Below are 22,477 nucleotides of genomic sequence, written 5' to 3' on the forward strand. Positions count from 1 at the left end.
TGCAAAGCTCAATCCCAGGACCCTGGGATCACACCCTGAGCCAAAGGCAGATGCTTAACGACTGAGCCACCCAGGCACCCCAGATAAAAATAAAATCTTTAAAAAAAAGAATCAGGACTCCTACTTTATGGTTTATACATTTTCTCAGAACTTACAAGTATTGGTATTTACCCCAACTTCTTCCCCTGCCAAAGGAATTCTGGAGCTGCGGAAAATGTTATGGGGACTTGGCTGTAAGGGTATAACATTATTAAGGAGTATACTAGACAGGAATGTTTTGGTTGTAAGAAATAAAAATATAACTCAGACTTGATTAAATAAATAACAAATACAGAAACAAACCAAAAGGCAATTTATTGTCTCATATATTTTGACAGTTCAAAAAGTGGGTGAACTTCAGGAAAGGCTGGATCCAGGGATATAAATTATGTCTTCGAGGATTTTTATTCTCCATTTTTTATGTCTCAGTTCCTGTGTTGACTTCATACTCAAGTAGCATCAATTCATGTGGTAGCAGAGGTGGCCAGCAATTGCTTTAGCCTTATGTGTCCTTATGAATCCTGATGGGAGGTGGGTGAGTGTCTCTCCACGCTCCTATTTCTTGCAAGACTGCTGGACAAAGCTTTAACTGGCCCAGTTTTGGTCAAGTATCCATCCCTAGGGATGGATTAGAAAGAGGTAATCTTCACCTGAACCAGAAAAACTGAATAATGAGGGTTGAGGTTGATTCCCCAAAGTGATAAAAGACAGAAAAAGGAATATAGATTTCCTCCTCCCTACTTCCAGATATACTCATGGGTCAGGATCTGTGCTGGAGGCTGGGGGCACAAAATAAAAAATGTTCACATTTTTTTTCCTCTAGGAATTCACAGCCTAGTGATAGAAACGGCATGTAAGTAAATAGTACAGGATGTGGAAGGCAATAACCACAAAATAAAAGTCTGATAAAATAACCTTCATTAAACAACACGAAACAAACGAATAGGCAAGCACAGAGTGGGAAGAAATATTCATAAAACGTTTTTATCTTTTAACAACCCCCCCAAACATTCCAATTTTTAAAAATAGGTAAAAGGCTTGGACACTTCATAAAAGAAGGCACATGAATGGCCAATAAAACCATGAAAAGCTGCCCAACATCATTAGTTAACAGAGAAATACAAATTCAAACCACAGGGAGATACCACTACCTAACATCTAGAATGGCTAAAATTAAAGAGATTGACAACAAGTATTGGAGATAATGGGGAGCAGCTGACCTCTCCTATATTTGTGGTGGGAACATAAAATAGTACAATCGTTTTGTAAAATCATACATCTACACTACGACCCAGCAATTCATGCGTAGGTATTAACCCAAGATAAAGAAACACATATTCACAAAAAAAGATTTGTGTGTGAATGTTCATAGAAGCTATATCGTTAATAGCTCCAGACTGGAAACAACCCAAATGTCCATTAACATGAGAACGGATAAGCACATTGTGGTGGACCCATACCGCGGAATATTAGTCAGTCATAGGAATGAAGTACTGATACACGTAATGACATGAACGAATCTCATAGAAAGTTATGTCGAGTGAGAGGAGCTGGGCATTAAAGAGTACCAATGGTATGAGTGCATTTCTGTGATGTTCTAAGCCAACAGGATGTAAAATAATTTATGAAGGAAAATAAATGGCATGGGTTTGTCTGCGGGGTGCAGAGGTGGAGGTTAGGAGGAAGCCTAACCATGAAAGGACCTGAGAAAACACTCTAGAGCCACGGAAATGTGCAAAATCTTGATAGATGTGTGGGTTACACAAGCATACCCATTTGTAATTGTGCATTTCACTACATGTGAACTTCACATTACATGAAAAATGTATGAAAAAATAAGTAAGTAAGGTAGAGAGTGATGAAAGGTATAGAAAAATCAGGAATATCAGTTTGTTTCTAACTGTGGAAGCTGGATGATGGGTACAAAGAGGTTTGCTAAACTATTTTGTTTATTTTGTGTATGTTTGAAATTTTCCATAAAAATGAGTTTTTAAAAAGCAAATAAGTGCATGGGCACCTGGGTGGCTCAGTCGGTTAAGCGTGTGCCTTCGGCTCAGGTCATGATCCCAAGGTCCTGGGATCAAGTTCCTCATTGTGCTCCCTGCTCCACAGAGATCCTGTTTCTCCCTTTGCCCCCCCCCCCTTTCTCTCTCTTTAATGAATAAATAAATAAAATCTTTAAAAAGCAGATAAACTCATATTTAACTATATGATGACTCCATGAGAAAAATAGGAAGCCAAACCACAAAACCTAGGGCTATTACCTGCCTGGGGAATTGAGGGTGACAGCAAGGGGTGAAAGTGGCTCTTGGAAAAAGCATTTAAGAAGAGAGGACATTTGATTTTGGAGTTACTAGCCAAGAAGGACTAAAGCGGTTGAAAATGCCCAGAATAGCCCGTGAGCCATTAGAGAGCACCGAGGAGCTTCTGTGACAGGGCAGCCCAGGACTGCAAATGATGCGTACTCTTCTGAAACTACCCTTCCCCCATAGGAACCAGGGCAGCCGAGTGTGCAGGACGGAGGAACTGCAGTCAGGCGATCCTACTCGGAGTGTCCTTAGATGCTCTAAGTTACAACCCTTCTCTGCACTTCAGTTTTCTTACCTCTGAAGTAGGAGGATTTAACAAGATTATTCCTAAGGTCTCTCCCAACGCAGCAAGTTAGCTGTGACAAAGAAGGACTAAAACAAAGGTCTGAGAACCTCTGATTCCCATATTCTTCCTACTGCCGTGTTTCCTGTATTCCAAGGTGCACGCTCTTATTTAACATTTAACAACCCAGAAATCAACGCATCCTTACAACCAATGACATCAGATGGCCAGGCTCCCACAATGCCATAGTCTCATTTCCTGCCTGGAGGCCCTCCGTTATTATTCTGGGGGAAAATGACTGGCAACTGCAGCCATCGATGTTTTAGTCAACAAACCACCTTTGGACCATTGGAGGAAAAAATGTGAATTGTGGTTGTTTTCTGGAAAACTTCTACTTGTGCCTTCTAGTGGAATTAAAAAAAAAAAATGGCACCAACATCAGAATTTGCAAATTGGTACCAGTGGGCTGACAGAATCTTCCCAAGACAACAGCATTCATTGAAGAAATGCTGCATTCTGAGACTCTCTCAAGGGCTCAGTTGACAATATTGTGCACAAAACACATCAACAACTCAGTCAAAAAGTGCTGTGGAAGAGATGAACCATTCCAAGTGTGAAGAAGTCTTGGTAATACTTTCACCAATGTATTTTGCTTGTATTTCCCTTTTTACATATACCCAAAGGCAATATGTGATTTAAAAAAATGTATGTCTAAATAAGTCTAAAAGAGATTTTCATTCAAAATATATCTAAATCATGTCTATTTATGTCTAAAAGATTTTTCAGTATTAATAAAATAAAATAAACTTGAAGTAATTAGAAAGCATCTTATGGCTTAATTGGCGATGCTTTTCCTTTCTAAGAGATATGTAAATTAACGGTTCAGCTGGTAGTCTTAACTGTGATGAAATACAATAGTGAAACCCGATGTCTCTGCCAGCACTCACTTCCTGCTTCTCTATACTCTTTTAAGACTCTAGATAAAGTGTCATGTCTGAGGGCTTTCTGTACTAGGAGCTGTCCTAAAGGCCTTACAAACATCCCCTCACCTATCACACAATAGCCTAATAGGAGATACCATTATCATAGCCTTTCATGTTGAAGAGCCTGAGATACCTTGTCCAAGGTCACAAAGTTTGCATCACTTCCTTTCTGAAACGAGTGGAAAATCACAAAGCGAACTTTTCCCAGCTTAGATAAACTTTCTAGAATCTGTCAATAAACAACAAAGCATGGAGCCCCTGGGACTTTGGGCACACCGCAGAAGGTTCATAGGTTTAGAACAGGCTCTCACATACTCCTCCAGGGAGGCCAGCAGCACACAGCAGCATGGAGACAAGCTTTGGAGTCAGACAGAACCAGGTCTTAATCTCAACTCTACTGCTTACTGGTTGTGGGATTTTTAAGCAAACTAGTCACGTTCTCGGAGCCTCAATTTCTTCCTCAGTAAAATGGAACTAACATAACCTAACTCCAAGAGTTGTGTGAAGGTTAAATAAATTCACTCAATTATTCATTTATTCAACAATTATTCATTTATCTACAGAGTGCCTGTTGCATGCTAGGCATTGTACGTAAGGTAAAGTGAATACTATACCCAAAGCCCCTAGCAGAGTGTCAGGTACAGAGCAGACAGACACTCTGGAGAAAATTTGTTTTTGTTTTTATTTTACTGAACCTATTTCCCCTTCATACCAGCATATCATTTTCCTTTGGGGGAGTCCTCTCCACCCCCAACCTCTGCTGCTATAATCAGACGCTCTGTCTTTCCCTTGCCTGGCCAGGAGCATGTGACCCAAGCTAGGTCATGGGTATGTGTTCTCTGGAACTTGAGTCTTCAGCAAAGAGACTGAGACTGAAAATGGTAGGTGTTCATGCATCCCACCTCTGCCAGAGCTCTTCCACCCGGGACCGAAGCTGTCTTGGTTCCTATTCATTTTCAAGCCCTATTCTCCAGGCTTACTATCACTTTTATTTGTTTGAAGTCACATTCCAAAAGTTCTCTTTTCATAAGTTACCTAGAAATAGTATTTGTCACTTGCAACCAAACAAATTAGATGCCCAATAAAGAAAAAAAAAAGTATTACTGATTTAGGAGAATAGAAGAAGTAACCAAAAAGGTTAATTGATGGCACAGAGAAGTTAGAAGAGCTCATTTTGTTAGCATATATTCTAAATTCAGAATAGTTGATGTCAGATATTCTAAATAACAACGCCATTGACTTACATTGGTTGGTGTGCGTGTGTGTGTGTGTCTGTGTGGGTGCTTATTATGGGATAGACATGTATAGACATGTGTACACATTGTCTCATCTAAGCTCATAGGAACCTGTGGAGTAGGTATCATCATCACCCTGGTGTCCTATGAGGATGACATTAAAGCTCAGAGAGCTTTTAAATAAGTTGTTTATAGGACCAGCTACATAATTTGTAGGGCCTAGTATAAAATAAAAATGCAGGGCCCCCTATTGAGAAATTATTATGAATTTCAAAATGGCAGAGCACCTGGGTGGCTCAGTCAGCCAATTGTCTTCCTTCGGCTCAGGTCATGATCCTGGAGTCCTGGGATCAAGCCCCATGTTGGGCTCCCTGGTCAGTGGGTGCTTGCTTCTCCTTCTCTCTCTGCCCCGCTACCTGGCTCGTGCTCTCTCTGGCATGCTGTCTCTCTCTCTCAAAAAAATAAACAAAATCTTTTTTTAAAAAATTTCAAAATAGCAACAGCAGAACATTAAGTTCAGAGTCCTTCTGGGCTGGTTCTCCCCCTATAACTGCACAGGTCACATGCCCGTAAGGTTGGCCCAGCTTGCTTAAGTGAGTAAGTGGCAGAGCTGAGACTTAGAACTCATTAATCCAGAAGTCCATAGTCTCATTTTATAAGTAACCCTACAATGGGAGTGCCCCAGATCAAAATGGTACTGCCACCCACTCCAGATCATTCAGACTGGCTAGGCATTGCCCTCAGCCTCTACCCCATAGAGCAGCTAAGATACTCAAATGGAAGGCTGGTAATGACAAGGCCCTCAGAGATGCCTATGGAAAAGTCACTAATCTAGGGCAGTAGTGACAAGTCTTGTTGTCCTCTGCCTGCCTCCTGGCTTTTCAATTAAGACCCCACCCTTTGAGAGAGTTCTAGGCCCATTAGAGAAAATGTGGAAGAGGGTGAGCAGGGTGGTGAAGGAGCTACACACAAGGGTTTATGAAATTGGAAGCGGTTAGCCCGTAGACCAGAAGAATCACAGTTGCCATCAACTCTCCTCCCTGCTGAGACAGAAGCTCTGTGAGAAGTGGGCTCTCCCCTGCTCACCCCAAGTATCTGGAACAGTGCCTAGGACCTAGTTAATGCTCAATAAAAAGTAAATGAAGCAATTAATTAAACTGTTTACTGAATGCCTGTCAAGTAGAAGAGGAATTAGACGTGTTTTTTTCCCAAGGAGGAACATCGGTTCCAATGCAGTTGATGGGTTTTGACTCTTGGATATGGGAAAGTTCTGCATCCCCAGGATGGAACAGGCTGCCAGGTCCCCTTCAAAAGAGGGACTCCAGTGTGGACATGTGACCAGGGTATTCCCCAAATGCATTTCCTAGAATACCAGAAAATAGCAAAGAGGTTTCTACTCCTAAGTAATTTCCAACTGATTGATGGTGGCAGCTACCTGGGCTTCTGTGGAAAAACTGCTCACAGGGAAGCTCAGTGAGCAATACTGCTGTTCTTGAGACATCTCTCTAAACCTTAATGCCTGTGACTCCATGACCTTGTACATTTTATCCAACCCAGAACTCTTGGGTAAGGCTAACTTCGATGCCCCGATTGATGTAAGGCCAAGTATGGAAACGAAGTTCACCAGAGCTCATCTCTGTGTGTAGCCAGACCAATCTGCAACTCTCCTGCTTTCAGGAGAATTTTCTACCCTAATTGGGACAGTTGTTTGAAACACATTGTCATTTAATTTGATTAAATCTACAGTTGTGGGGGTTTTGAGGGTTCTTTGGGTTTTTTGTTTTGTTTTTTCAGTTTTGGGCTTATATTTCAGTTTTGGGCTGCCTCTATAATATCCAAACCTACTGGGCAATGCTGGATGTCAGATTCACCGCGCTTACAGACATCTGCGGGGAGAGAACTCTGAATAAATCTGTCTAAATAGTGATGATGAATTACATTACTTCATAGTGATGTTAACCTTTGGAGGCAAAAGTCCAGGCAGGTTGAGGAATAGAAAATGAGGACATAAGTGGGGGGACAATTCCATTAGCTGTAATCAAAAGAAAAGGCCAAGAGGGGATTAAAATCTATAGTGTGTTCAAAAAGGGCAGAGACTAAACCACTCCAACTTTGAAGGGGAAAGATTATATATTTGCCATTGTTTCCTGTTTCTTCCACCAAAAGAGTTTATTAATTTACACTTAAGACTCTGCCTGCCTCGGTTAGCAAGAGTTTTTAAAATGAATGATAGACTTACTTATGTAAAACCAAGGAAAAAAAAATCTACCAGTACAATTCTCATCTCCTCTAACCCATATTTTGTAACTTTATTTAGATCGGGGATTTTAAACCTGGAGATCCAAACACTCCATTTTAAAAGATAAAATCCAGAAGATCACTACAACTTTATTAGAATTTTAGATTATGTATATACATTATATATATAATATATACATTATGTATATATTATATATATATATATATTTTTTTTTTTTTTCCTCCCCCAGGTCAAATGATTCAAAGTTGTTTAAGACTGTTAAAGAGAGGGGCGCCTGGGTGGCACAGTCGTTAAGCGTCTGCCTTTGGCTCAGGGCGTGATCCCAGAGTTCTGGGATCGAGCCCCACATCAGGCTCCTCTGCTAGGAGCCTGCTTCTTCCTCTCCCACTCCCCCTGCTTGTGTTCCCTCTCTCGCTGGCTGTCTCTATCTCTGTCGAATAAATAAATAAAATCTTAAAAAAAAAAAAAAGATTATTAAAGAGAGTCTCTGATTGCACTTCTAGAAAAAAATACTAAGAAATTCTAGATAGACTACCTCATTTTTGAGGTATCCTCTTTTCTGGATTCAGGTATTCATCAAATGTTGAGCCATAACTAAACACTATTCTATTTTAACTAAATGCTTCCTCATTTAACCCTCCTTGGAGGTAGGGAACATTGCCTGCAGCTCACCTTTTTCTTTCTTATAGAAAACAGACTCTGTGCATTTGAATAATAATCATCGCCACCATCTACTGAATACCTCTGATGTGCTCACTGTTTTTACATCTCATTTAATCTTACAACAGTCTTCTGAGGTAAATGTTATTTTCTGCCCATTTCTACAATGATGAAGTCAATGATCCAGAAAGTTAAACAACTTGTCCAAGCATATTTAAGTTGGTATATGAAACATGGGTTTGAGCCCAGGCCTCATTTCCAATCCTGTTCGTTGGGCACTGCACCCCCCTGCTTTTGCCTGATAGCCCGGGGTACTTGCAGCCGGGCACCCTTAGCCAAGCCGTGGGACATACCACCCAGCAGGGGCTCCCCGGCCCCCCCAGCGTTGGATTTCTCACTGACCTCACCTCTTAACCAGTCACGCCAGCTTCCCTTCCGTGGACGCACATTTTCAGAAGAGGGAATACACGTCACCAAACAGGAGCAACATAAAAACATCCGATAACTTTCCACTCTGGAAATCGTTCCCAGGCTCCCGAAGCTGTGTCTGTAAGTGCTTGTGTGTTTCCTGTGAGACTCTCTCACGAGAGAGTCCTCTTCTGCCTTATGGGGACTCCCGGGAGCTCGGTGACTAGGGCGGGGAGAGCTCTTCTGGGTGCAGATCAAGCAAGACAGCAACCAGGGACTGACGGTGTCGCACAGAAGAGAGCTCCTCGCCCGTATTTCTGATCCTCCAGGGACCCACCCCTTCTCCAAGGAACCTCTCTGCCTGGACGCTGGATGTCATTGGCACTGCCAGGCAGCTCCCCACCGCAGTCAGAACAGCCAGTGACGAGGCGGGTGGGAAACATTTCACGTAGCAATGTCCCCCCACTCGCGCATGCAAGCTTTGATTTGCCGATCTGCGATGTGCCAGAGGCTTCCGAGGTGCCGTAGGTAGAGTTCCTCCTCAGGAGTGTTAGGGGGGCCACATGCGACATCATAGTTACAGTAAGCGTGTAGTAAGAGCTAAACGAGTGCTATTTTTCAAGGAATATGAAAGCAGAGAAAAGGTAGCAATAAACCCTCCTGGGGGTGTTCAGGAAATCTTCACAGAGGAAGTCACATTGAAGCGTGGTTCTGAAAGAAGAGTAGGAATTTTCCGAGAGGAAAACAAAATGGGGGTAAAGGTGTTTCAGAAAGGTCTGGCACAGAGGCTGCACAGTTACAGTGTGCTGGGCGAACACCATGGTTTAGGTCTGACTGCGATGGAGAGGTACCGGACCCCTGAGTCTGAGTCCGAGTCTGGTGCGAGACCGTGAAGGCCTGTGCAGGTCCAAGGTCTTGACGCTCTCTTGTCTGTACGACACCATTCTCTTCTCAATTACTTAATATTTTACAGCATTTCCCCCTAATTACAGTAGAAACGTGAGTGGGAAATAGAAGTTCGAAAGGACTCAGGACAGAAAAGAGAAGCAAATGACTGTTTCAGTAACACAGTGTCCAAAGATAGAAACTATTAAACAGAGCTGTACCAATAATTTCAGCTTTAATTAAAGACATGTGGGACAAAGGACTGTGTACACAATGTGAAGAAAACAAATTACACCAAAGAAAATGCTTTGTTTTTTCTTCTTTTACTTTTTTTTCCTTTTCTTTTCTTTTTTTAACATTTCCAGAAGAACTTCGGAGAAGACATTAGGAGCTGGGAAAGTGTAGTTAATGAGTGTCTGTTCTGTGTTATTGTTGCACAACATTGAATTCTTTGTAATCCTTAGTTCATACTATACTCTTATCATTTTAATAATGAGTAACACTCATCATTAACAGTAAAATAATCTATTGTTGCACCTGCCATGGAACCTGAGAACTAGGACGTTGGTGCTTCCCCGTGTGTTCCTCTTCCCTTCCCCCTCTAGCCCCATCCCAAATAACCACTTTCCAAGCTCTCCAACTTGCAAAGTGCGTTCCCTTCCTTTGATGGACAGTATTTAAAAAATGGACAGTTTGTACCCGCACACATTTGTATTTATTATATTACAAAGACTCAGTCACTCGGATGCATATAGCTTTGGTTAATTCCTTTCCCAAGGAATTATATTGTGCATGCAGTATATGGTGTCCATACACCACCATGTATTCACCTATTCTGCTGTCGAGGGGCCGGTGGGAGTGGGGGTGGGGATTTGGGTTTTTCCCTGATTACCTACTCTATGAAGAACTCTGTAATTTTTTCCCATCTCCAATTTCAAATCTCCCCCCAACTCTGTGAACTGGATATTATTAGCTTTACTATATGGGTGAGAACATGGAGACTCAGAGAGGGTAAGAAACTTCCCTGCCATCACATGGCCACTCAGCAGCAGAGCCCAAGTTTAACTTTAACCCGGTTCTCTGTGTATCCAAAGCCTGCAGTATCACTTCTTCCCTTCCTTGGAGGCCCAGTTTTTCCTCTCGATCCGGTGTGTTCCAGGCTCAAGAGACTCCCCCCCCCCAGCTCACTTTTGGTTTTTCTGAGTCTATTTTATGAGTCACTGCTGGGGTGAAGAGGGGATTTCCTGAGATGCCCCTGCCAGGGGATGTAAAAACAACCTGCTCCCCCAAGCAATTCCATGGGTAATAGTCAGCTGCACTGAAAACTTCGGGACCAGCCAGCTGGGTGGGGCAGCACTGACCTAGTGATCTGCAGGAATGAGTTTCCTCCTTTTCCACCATGTGTGTCCTCAAATAGGTAATAAAAAAAAAAAAAAAATAATAATAATCCTTTACTTGGGAACAGAGCTGTACCATTTCCAAAGCTCTCTCTCTGAGTTAGGAAAGTAAGTATTATTAGCCCCATTTTGCAGATCAGGAAACCAGGTGTCAGGGAGATTGTGATTCAGCTGATAAGGGGTGTCTTGGAAAACGGGACTCGAGGCCAGAGTATGTTTTTTCTACACACACATCTCCTACTTAAATGAAAGCTATCACACGGTGATAGAGACTTTAAGAGCATCTGAACACCTGATATTCAGGACATTCCCCAACACAATCTTCACTACCAAGAGTCCCTTTCTTTCCAAAGGAAAAATACCCAGTCAGCTCTCTAACCACATACTGTCTGCAAACCACAGATTTTGCTAAATGACAGCCACAATACAGAAAGAGGCGGGTGACAACATGATGTGGTTTGAAGGTGCCAGGACAGAACCCTCCCTTTCGGTCTCTTTCCACGGTCTGCCACAGACAGCGAAGCCTCACTGCTCCTCCCCTGCTGCCTCGCTGTTTTGCACCTCAAAAGTGTGAGATCTAGCGTAGGTTGCATTAAGAAAAGTGACTGACAACTTAGACCAAGTGTTAGCTGTGTGTTCTTTCCATATCACACTGGGACACTGTCCAACAGGCTTACCCCAGGATTGTTTAATTCTCTCTTGTTTGGTACATCATGGACTATTGTTTAAGGCCCAGATTCTGTGAAGAAACATACCAACATATAGACTCCTTTTTCGAGCGCAGATGAAAATGATTTTTGTTTGGAAGAAAAATAACCCCAAAGATTATGGTTTTATTGCCCTGTAGGACATTAGCCAGTTTTGTCTTATTTAGACATTCTTTCTTCAGCACACATAAATACGTTCTGCCTTACATATTTTTTTAAATGATTTTAACTAATCAGTTGGTTTCTTCGTTAAGGATTTTGATTAATCTTGTACGTGTGTTCCCTTTATAATTGCTTCTATTTTTCAGAAATTATACTTAGACAAGCCTAGTGTTTAATGCCAAAATGAGAGTTTCCAATTATTATTACTGCATAACAAATTATTCTAAAATTAGTCATGTAAAACAGCATCCATTTCATTTACTCACAGTGTGGGTTGGCACTTGGGGAAGGGCTTGCTGGGAAGTTGTTGTCCGGGGTCTCTCCTATGGTTACGGTCAGCTATCTGCAGCGGCCGTAGGCGTCCATAGGCTTCATTGGGCTGGATGTCCAAGATGGCTCATTTTCATGGGTACAGTTGATGCTGGCTGCTGGCTAGCAGCTCAGCCAGGCTATCAACAGGAGCCCCTGTAAACAGCCTCTAGAGCAGGTTAGTCTCAGGGAGTCAGACTTCTTAGACAGTGGCTGGCTTATCTCAGGACAAGCATCCCAAGAAAATCAACAGAGTCCATACTGGCACTTCTGTGGCACCTCACTGGTTAAAATAGAGCCATGGAGAAGGAACATATACCCCACCTCTTTTTGGGATGAGTGTCAAAGAATTTTTGGACTATGTTTTAAAAAGTCACATGGGGAACCACTTTGAAGCTTATAGTGGGAAGGAACACTCACATCTGAGTTATTACATTATCAAAAAGATAGTTGGGGACAGAGAGGGCAAGAGCGGGTAGGAGAAATAGAGGTAAGGGAGCCAGAAAGGAGAGTTTGTGCTACTTGAGGTTAAAAAGTGATTGGAGTCTTTGTTCATTCAGCATCATGGGAGGGGGAAGAAAGAGACACATATTAGAGGTAATTCAAATTAAAAATTGAAAAGATTTGGTAGCAGATTGGTTAAGGCTTGCCTTATTAGCTCTGTAATAAAGAGTCTGACCCCATTTTCATTATTATTTTTAAAAAGCATTTGGCTGCTGACAGCTTTTAAGCCTCACTCTCCCTCTGCTCCTTCTTCCCCACAACCAGGGAAGCTGATAAGAAAGCCCAGTACTCCCTCCTTTGGCACCCATGGGAAGTTTAAACCATGCATGGAAACTCTCACCCCAGCCCCACCCGACCACCATAAAAACCCCAGCCAACTCTCCTGTTCCTGCTCTCTCAAGCCATTTTTTGATGTGCTTGGAAGCCACCCTGCTCTCCCCAGAAAGTCTCATTGTACGAATAAGAAACCTTTTATAATTACCCCCTTAGCACATGTATGCCGTCATCATTCTTGACATGCCAACCACAGTCTGGGTGGGGGTCCATCCTGCACCTTTAGAGTGATGATGACGAGTTCCCAGTCACACCGTCTGTAGTCATTTTGGTTTCTGAATAGAAAAATGATAATAGTTAGCATTTATTGCTTTCTATCCAACAGGCACTGTGCTGGCACTTCTTCTGTTTGAACTCATTTAATCTGCACAAGAGACCTCTGAGATGGTACTGCTATTATCCCCATTTTACAGATGGGGAAGTGGGCCAGAGGAGAGCAACCAGTGGAGGGGAGGGATTGACCAAGATAGTCAGATTGACCAGACTTGAAGTGTGGTTGAGAAGCTGGTGGCCCCACTGACTAAGAGAAAGAAACTTGGAGAGGGTCCACCTCTATGGGAAGTTATGCTCAGTTTCAGGCAGGTTTAATTTCTGATGAAAGGGGGTATATAAATGAAGACATCCTTTGGCATTTAGAGATAGGAGTTTATTCAATAGAAAATATATTGGGCACCATTTAAGTGTCAGACTCTAGATAGGTCCCCAACAGAGCTCTGGTTCAGGGAACAGAAACTGTAGAGTCACCAACATCCTGGACACTAGAGCTGAGATTTGGATGCCAAGAGAAGGAGAGAAGCCTAGGGCTGTGAACTCACATTCAGAGCAATGGGAGAAAGAGGAAGAGCCAGCAAACCAGACAGAGAAAGGACAGATCCCCTGAGTAGGTGGGTCTGAAAATTTTTTTAAGAAGCTGCCATTTCAAAATCAGACAAAGCCTGGAAGCCAGTGGAGTCAGTCATATTTCTTTGATTTGGAAGTGTCTCTTCACTTGATGGCCCTTTTTAGTTATGCAGACAGAAGGCAAATGGGCACCCACTGCCAGAGGGAATGCTAGAGCAAAGCACTTTATTTTTGCCTTTAAGAGGCTGCCCTCCCTTGCTACTCAAAGAGCGTCACTTAGGTGGAAGTAGGAAAATTTGTAAAGAGACCCCAACGGCATGGGGATCTGGACTCCCTTTAAGATGTTCGACTTTATTACATCTTTCCAACAATCAGAGATGGCCCCAACTGAAGTCTCCTGGCAAAAAGGACACCAAGGGTTCCTGAAAAGGGATTCCCCATGAGGAAATCTCTGAACTGATTATCCAGGTTGAATATCAGCATTTAGGCGGCGCAAAGGAAGGGTCATTTCCATCAAGTATGTGGCCTGTGGTTCCGCTGATGGGAACACTTTGAGCACAGTTAGGAGGACAAACGTGCAGCAGCCTTGGCCGAGAATAACACTGGCAGAGTAGCACTGCCCTTCCTTAAATCTCTGCAGCTTCAAAAGTGTCTAAAACAGCTAGAATGTCACTGAGTCAGGAAGTGAGGGTGAAGGTAACCGGCCAGGACCAGACCGTGATGATGAGCTCCTGCAGCCGTGTCAGAGGCTAGAGCCACTGAATGTGAAAATGCGACATTATTTGTAGCCCAAGTTGATGAAGCAGGCCATGCAGTTATGAGGACAAAAAAGGCATAATCTTCACAATCTTGCTACCATTCTTTGAATTCTCATTATGCACCTTGTCTTGCAGTATTCCTGTACCTGAAAGGTGCTTAATATATGGTAACTGATCAATAACATTCTTATTAATCTCAGTATATTATTGGTTCTGGTGGTTAAAGCACTAACTTTGACTCGGTGGTCAAAACAGTCCTGGTAGAATAATCAAGTAACGATGCCGACAGCCACCTGCCTTTCCAATCTCATTCCTCAAGTAAACCGTGAACAGTGCAAGAAGGGCTATTGTTTGAGATAAGAAAGGAAAGGCTGCTGCCAAAGGCATCATCACAACCAAATGGCAAGTGGTGACGATTCTTCTTCCTGCAGCTGGAACCTTGACGGGAGAGGGGAGGTACAGTCCTCACCCTCTAGGGACCATTATTAACTGGGTCCCTGATTAGCAGAAGGAGGTGGCTTTGTTTGCTTATTTTTACCCTGAACACACAGCCCAACTCTGGGGACTCTGCCAAGGGAAAAAATAATTACTTGTAGACGGGGGCAATCTGGCCAATCTGTGGATTTGGGAGGGGGGACTTCCTTATTGTGGACGTCTGTCCTCCTCTTCCTCATTTTTCTCCTCTGTCTTCCCTATCTTACCTCCTCCCCCTCCTCCTCCTTGACTTCTCTCCATCCCAAACACAAACGCCACATTTCCTAAATTCCCACCCACATGACCTGGGGAACATTTCCTCATCCCACAGATGTACCACCCAGCATGGCTCTGTGTGTAAGCAGTTTTGGGAAACCCAGGACACCAGACACCTACCCTTCCTAGAAATTCACAGGGCAACTCACCATGCCCAGAACTCTGGGAAATCCTGTGGTCAAGGCACCATTTAACTCTCTTGAACCCGGGGCTTCCTAATCTCCTTTGCTCACAAACACAATCATATTTAATTACTTTTTCACAACGCTTATTCATATTTCTCAACACTGGGATTCGATTAGGGCAATCCAGGAAGAGGGGAAAGTATAAGGACACAGAGGTATGAAACAATTTTGTTGGACCGGGCAATGTGGAAGGAGTGCTGGGGGAAAATATTAAAGAATTGTGTTAGGGCTCGTGTGCCTAAAGAACGGGGTGCAGAGAAAGGCTCATAAGGCTCATCATAAGGAATCGGTTTCATGGAGGTCCCTAAAAATTCTAGTATGAAAGCAAGTAAGGAGGGCGCAGGCGAACTCCATTGCCCAGCTCACCGTTGAGCCTCATATGCTTCCTTTCTATCTGGGGAGTGAATTGGAAGATGGTGATGGACATGCCCAGCAGGGAAATGAGGGAAGAGACCTGAGTCGTAAGCTGGGTGTTTTCATTTTATTCTCTTCAGTGCTTTCCAGCTTTTGTCTCATTGTGGCACACATAGGAAATTATTGTAGTTTTGGTTTTGTACAACACACTGCAGTAAATGGAGGAGGATGCTTGGTCCAGAAGAGGAGGGATCAGTATCTCAAGCACCCGGTAAGCCATTTGTGCCCTGATGTGGCTGGGAAGTGCGGCTCCAGGTGCTAGGGATTACCTGAAGAGTTTTGAGCATCTAAGTGATCTGATTAGGGTAGCATCAAGGGCTCTTGCGGGTTTTAGCTGAGACCCAGAAAAAGATCAGGAGCAGCTGGTCCGTCTAGTTCCACAAACTTGCCAGGGTCCTCCCACTACAGGATCTTGTGCATATGTTTTGCTTCTGCCTGGAGTTGTTCCCTCCAGCATTACTGGTCTCTACTTTGTCCTCCTCCTCATCCTTCTGCTCACAGCTCGAATATCACGTTTTCAAGGAAGCTGTCCCTCATTTCTCAAGATCAAGTCTCCTTGATCATAACTTCATATGTATTTTCTCCCATGCCACTAATTTTAATTGACATTTGTGCATTCATGTTATCATATGGGCTGCTCCCAGAGAGACCAGGTATTTGTCATACTACTTTCCCACCTGGAAAGCACACCCCACCCCGACTTCTCATAGTCATCCTTCAAGGTCCATCTTGGATTTCACTTCCCATCAATCTCCCCAGTTGAAAATACTTCTGCCCTTCTTCCTGGTATTCTATAAATACGATTTCTGCACATCTTCAGTAGCTTTGTAGAACAGACATTTAGGGATGTTTTGCCTACCACTGCTGTTTTCTGGGACTTGCCCCCTGGGTCCCCCAGGTCCTGTCACATAGTCACTGTGGGGCCTGCCAGCTTCATTCTCTGTGACTCCACCTGAGGCCCCAGCTCAGTAGAGAGCAGGGAGGATACCGGAGCCAACGAGTTCATTCTCTGGGATTTTAAGGTCTGGGTTAGAAAGGTTGCATCAACCTGTCTTATATACCTGACTTTCTAAGATGCAGCACCCTGGAGATGTGAATGGCTATGGTTTTGGTTTGTAGACAATTGGGGCTCCAGTGAAGAAGAAAAATGAAGCTGTACTCAGAGAGAAGCAGGGCCAAGATAATGTCCCAGCAGCACCGGAGTCTCTGTGGCCAATGGTTCCTGAACCCCAACTATATCCAACCCTCGCCTTGCCTTGGAGCTGTGACCTATCCGTGGATGCTTCCAGTCAATTCCACATAGCTTAATTTGAATGGCTTTCTGCCACTCTGTCGCCAAGAATACAAACAAATTCATATGTATAGACCACTCTTGAGAGCTTTTTGGGATGACATTCACGGCTTGCATCAAGGACAACCAGGATAGAGAAAGTTAAAACAGCAATGAAACATCACAGAGTTTAAATTATCGTTTCTAAAATATGTTTATCTGAAGTCTCCACTGGAACAGTACAGTACAATGGGAAGATTATAGGCTTTGGAATCAGATTTGGGTTTGAGGCCAACTATTTTTCCCAAGCAGAAATTGTGAGTCCAGGCAATTGACTGCACTACTCTGAGCCTTAACTGTCAAGTGGTGATACGAATACCTACCTTAAAGAGTTATTATCACATGGTGTCACGAATGATACATTAGAGGACTTGACATAGAATCTGGCTCACCACAGGTGCTCAGCATTCCACATTTCACTGGATCTAAGATACCATCAATCATCGTAGGCATCATGATTCTATGTACCACTGAGAAAGGAAAAGCTGATTAATCTATGACATGCAATTGCTTATATGAGACATTCTGATTTTGGGGGCTGTTAAACTACGAAAAGACATGTGCCTTAGAATCAAGGAAATGCAGTACATGTATCAAGCATAGGAGATCTGGGCAATAATGTCAGGTCCTGGTGATACAGGAGCGAACGAGACTGAGATTGCTTCTCGAGGTGCTAGGAGCTAATAATTAATACATTTCAGATTTTCCAAAGGACACTGAATCACCTTAGATGGTGAGCTCATCCCCCTTGCAAAGATGCCTCAGATCAAGGAGTAAAGCAGCAGAGAAATACTAGACTTTAATCCTCTTATATGTTGTTAGATCCTATAGCAGTTATATTTTCATGCTCTGCATACAATCCAAAACAAATTGTCTGCTTACAATTAAAATCCTGCTGAGTTTCCAAGAGTCCAGCCCCCAGGGAGCTATTTGAACCCCATGTCTTATCCACAATGACGCAATTCTACTTTTAAGGGACAATTAAGGGGTTTCCTTGTAAGTCAGGCCAAACTTTCTCCAAAATACATGAAGGAAGTGCCTGGAAAAGAAAACGTTTGAGACTTGTTTTCCTACTGTCACTTAAGAAGAACAATTTCCAAAAAGGACTGATTTTTAAAAAAATCAAACTTGGAAGGGCCTGTGCTTCATAGACCTTTACAGCCTTTTAGGAGAACAGAACAAAGTCCCTTAGGAAACTTAATGTAACAGTAACCAAATGTCCTTGTTAAGCAGCCATTTATTGGTCTATTAAATCTGATCTGAACTGTGATATTTTGTGGTAAATCTTTTCTCCAACATAAATTGCTCAGTATGGGCTTCTTACGGCATCTCCCCCTCTGGAGACAGCTTTTACATCTCCGAGAAAACACAAGGCTGTTTGCATCTTCCTGGGCAACTCCTGCAGGAGGGGAACTCTAAAAACATTTTCTTTATCTCATTTACTTAGGAAGACTTAAAAAATGATTTTGGAGATAGTTCAGGCCCATTGCTTCATTTTATAGGTGAGGCAGGACCAACAATTAATTAATAAGTACTAAGTATAATCAGGCACTGTCTTAGACCCTGGGAATGCAGAGATGAATAAAAGGCTTTCCTCTGCTCTCAAGGCACTAGCCATCCAGTGGGGAAGAGCGATCAGTAAGCTCAGTGGTAAGTGCTAGACAACTGAGGGAACCCCCTACAAACTAGGGCTGGCAGCAGGGAGAGGGGAGGAAAAGGATCTGTATTGGTTAAGTGCATTGTCAGGGTCCCTGCAGGGACCAGGACTCATACAGATGCTTTAAATGAAGAGATCGTGATGAAGGAACTACTTACAGAATGTGGGCAGAGCAAAGGGAGCAAACGGGGGATTATTTGGGGCACCCTGAGAATAGTAAGTGAGAAGCTCTTCTCTCCCCTAGGGTCAAAGGGATAAAAGGAAGAAACAGTGTATTAGAGTTTGGTAAGGACAGGCGGGAGAAGCAGCCTCTTGCCAGGAGCTGCAGTCATAGGGGGGTCATAGCGGCTGCCAGAAGAAAGGCGCCAAAGCAAAGAGCAGGGAAGAAATGCCTCTAATTTTCTAATTTTCCATTGGTGCTTCTTGTCGGCTGAATCCAACTGGAAGCCAGATTGCAAATGTGACATAACTTCAGAGTCGGCCTCCGGAAGCATAGAGCAAGGCGGAGAAGGGTCAGGGGGAGAGCACAGATGCAGACGAAGCAGCACATCTGGCATTTGCAATCTCTCAAAGTGCCTAGGTGTGCGTGTGTACACTTGTATGTGTGGGCACTCACACCCACACCATTCACTTACTTAGCAAACGCTTACCAATTACCTACCATGTAAATAATATCGATAAAAGCTGCTAGAGACAGTGTACTTGGTTTTAGAAGTGAAGGATAAACAAAATGAAGACCATCTTTACCTTTATGAGCCTTCTAGTCTCGTGAGAAACAGATGAATAAGTAAATAACCCATAAAGCATAATGAGTATTACATTAAGGAGAGGTCAGGAGGCCTTAGGAGTATACTGGGTGGGGAAGGAGGTAATCCAGTCTAGGGCCCATAGAATATTCCCCTGAGAAAGTGACATTTCAGAGACTTGGGGGTGGACAGAAGCCCTATTCACTCACCTACAGGCGTGAGTGGCAGAGAAAGGAATGTTTCTGGTGGAATGAACACATGTGCAAAGGCCCCGAGGCCACAGTGGGTGTCAAGTTCAAGGGTCTGAACAACGTCTAGTGTACTTGGAGCTTGGAGCATGAAGAGGAAGTGTTGAGAGGTGAAACTGGTGTGGCAGATTGTTTGGGGCCAGATTTTGAAGTCTAAAGATGATGAGGAATCACCCAAAATCTTTGATTAGGATTTGCAGGTTTGAAGAGTCACACTCAGGTTGTATTTTTCTCTCAGTCATCCTGCTTTAAGGGGATACAGACATGGTAGTGCTCAAGACGAGTCTTGAGGACAGTAGGAGCCAGTCAACTGATAACAGTTGAGGATGGTGGCCCCGGCAGAAGGAAGAGCATGTGCAAAGGCTCAGAAGCAAAAGAAAGCAGAGCAGGACCCAGGAATTTGGCGAGTGATGAAGTGGTGGGGCAGGTGATGGGACAAGTGAGAGATGACTCTCTATTCCACCTATCCTGAATTTCAGGGCCACCAACCATCTTACCATCACTACGCATATGCTTTCATTTATCTTAGGTAAATACCTGGCATTGGAATTGCATATGTTCTCTGTGTCTTTGCTTGTGCTTGTTCCTCTGTCTGGAATCCCCGGTCCTACCATCTAAGAAAGTTGCTTCGCAGCAGTTGTGGAAATACTAAGAGTGCCAGGGCAAGATAAGAGGATGCACAGCCAGCAGTAGCTGAAGTTGGAGAGGGGGCGGGAAAGCAGAGCAAGGAGCAGGGCTCAGAAAGAAGGACAAGCACTGGGGGGGGGGTGGTGGCAGTAATTTCAGAAGGGAATCTGTAAAACGAGGAGCTTGCAAAGCTGTTGAGTTTTAAGTCATGATACTCAGCTTTCTTCAGGGTCGTTCTGTGCTTCCCTTAAAGCTGCAAATCTTGGTGCTTGTTGCCAAACCAAATGATTAGTTCTTTCCCATTAATATTCAGTAATACCTGAACATAGCCTGCTTCATTCCATCACCTGCCAGGTCCTCTCTCAGAACAGTGATTCAAATGTGAACTTGTACAAACCATTTGAATGGGATTTTGTGACCTGTATGAAAGAACTTTCAAGTTAGCCTGGTGATGGGTATTAAGGAGGGCATGTATTGCGTGGAGCACTGGGTGTTATATGCAAACAATGAATTATGGAACACTGCATCAAAAACGAATGATGTACTGTATGGTGACTAATGTAACATAATAAAAAGAATTACAACAAAAACAAAAGGCCAAAAACATTAAGCCATGCTTAAATCCCTCCATTGTTAGAATAAAATCTAGGTGCTGATAAAAGAAAAAGAAAGAATGAACTTTCAAAATGTCAGTATTCCTTAATCTAGGAATTTCACTAATAATTAATAGCTAATACCACTGTGGTAGTTAATTTTATGTGTCAACCTGGCTGGGCCATCAGGCACTCAGATATTTGATCAAACACTACTCTGGGTGTTTCTGTGAGGATGTTTTTGGATGAGATTAGCATTTAAATTAACAGGCAGGTGTGGGTGGGCCTCATCCAATCAGTTGAAGGCCTGAATAGAACAAGACGCTTCCCTAAATTACAGAAAGCTTCTCCTGCCTAACTGCCTAAATGATGGGGCATTATTCCCCCCCCCCCCGCCTTTGGATTTGAACCAAAACATCTATTTTTCTTGAGTCTTGAGCGTCCTAGTGTTTGGGCAGAAACTATCCCATTGGCTCTTCTGGGGCTCAAACTTACAGACTGCAGATCTTAGGGCTTGTCATCCACCACAACTGCATGAGCCAATTCCTTACAATCAATCCATCAGTCAATCATTATCAATCCACCTTCTATGGTTTTGTTTCTCTGGACAACCCTAATACAGCAACCAAATACTTACCATACACAGGCACTATTTTAAGTGATTTACATGTATTAGGACAGTTACATCTCACTAAACCCCCTGAAGTAGATACTATTATTTCCATTATTGATGAGGATAAAAATAAGAAAAGTAGAGGTGACATGCCACGTGCACACCTGGCATGTCAACTCTAGAAACATACAGAGCTGGAATTTAAACTGAGGCAGTCTGACTTCAGAATTAGTATGCTTCCCACCGTACCACATGGCCTCTCCAATCTATGTAGACAGGTTATGTGGGTTAAGATCTCTGCACAAAGATGTGCGTTGCCATATTACTTATCCTAGGGAATATTTTGATACTTTCTAAAGGTACAATTTATTCACAGTAAAGGTGCACACATCTTAAGTGTTTAGTTCAACTAATTTTTTCATATGTATGTAGACCCATGTAACTGCCACTCAGATCAAACTATAGACATTTCCAATACCCCAGCCATTTCCTGCTTGCCTCTTCCTTGTCAATAACCCATATGCAGAGGTAATTACTATCCAATTTCCATCAACATCATTTTGCCTGTTCAAGAACTTCATATAAATAGAACCATATAGTAAGTGTATTTTGTGATTGCTTTTCATGATGCTTCATGTTTGTAAAGTTCATCCATTTTTTTTGTATGTGTACATCAATTGTTTGTTCGTTCTTATTACTGTGTCCTATTCTACTGTAGACATTTTTCACAATTTCCCAATCCATTCTCCTATTGATGGACATTTGTGTTGTTTCCAGTTGGGGACTGTTATGAATAAGTTGCTAAAATATTTTCTTACATGTCGTTAGCAGATATGTACCTTCATTTCTCTTAAGTAAATGCCAGTAAATTCCTGTTTCACTGTTTTAATTTATGCTGAAAAACAGTTTTCCAAAGTGCTTTAACTAGTTTACAATGACACCAGTAATGTATGAAAGTTCTAACTGCCCCACATCCTTGATAACACTTGATATAGCTAGGCTGATTAATTTTAGCTGTTCTGGTGAGTTTATAGTGATACTGTGGCTTATCTTGAAATTCCCCTATAGCTAATGAAATCAAACACTCATGTGTTTGGCCATTTGAGCAGTCTCTTTTGTGCAATACTCATTCAAATATTTTTGCCTTTGAAAAAAAATCAGGTTGTTTGTGCTTTTCTTATTGATTTTTAGAAGCAGTTCTTTACATATTATAGGTATGAATTATTTGTTGGATGTATGTAT

General features: G+C 42.8%; 1 long non-coding RNA gene across 1 annotated transcript in view; it reads right to left on the reverse strand.

Annotated features, from left to right (window-relative positions):
- Nucleotides 1-347: 347 nt before the first annotated feature.
- Nucleotides 348-22,477, reverse strand: part of LOC121102087 — a 291,047-nt gene continuing 268,917 nt past the window's right edge. Inside the window, exons 4-6 of the long non-coding RNA XR_005834157.1 lie at nucleotides 17,075-17,221; nucleotides 11,595-12,749; nucleotides 348-657 (exon numbers count right to left, since the gene is read on the reverse strand). This is a non-coding gene — a long non-coding RNA (uncharacterized LOC121102087). The remainder of the gene's footprint in view (nucleotides 658-11,594; nucleotides 12,750-17,074; nucleotides 17,222-22,477) is intronic.

This window comes from Ursus maritimus, unplaced genomic scaffold (assembly GCF_017311325.1).
Source record: "Ursus maritimus isolate PB19 unplaced genomic scaffold, ASM1731132v1 scaffold_12, whole genome shotgun sequence".
In the NCBI taxonomy this organism is placed as follows: Eukaryota; Metazoa; Chordata; class Mammalia; order Carnivora; family Ursidae; genus Ursus; species Ursus maritimus.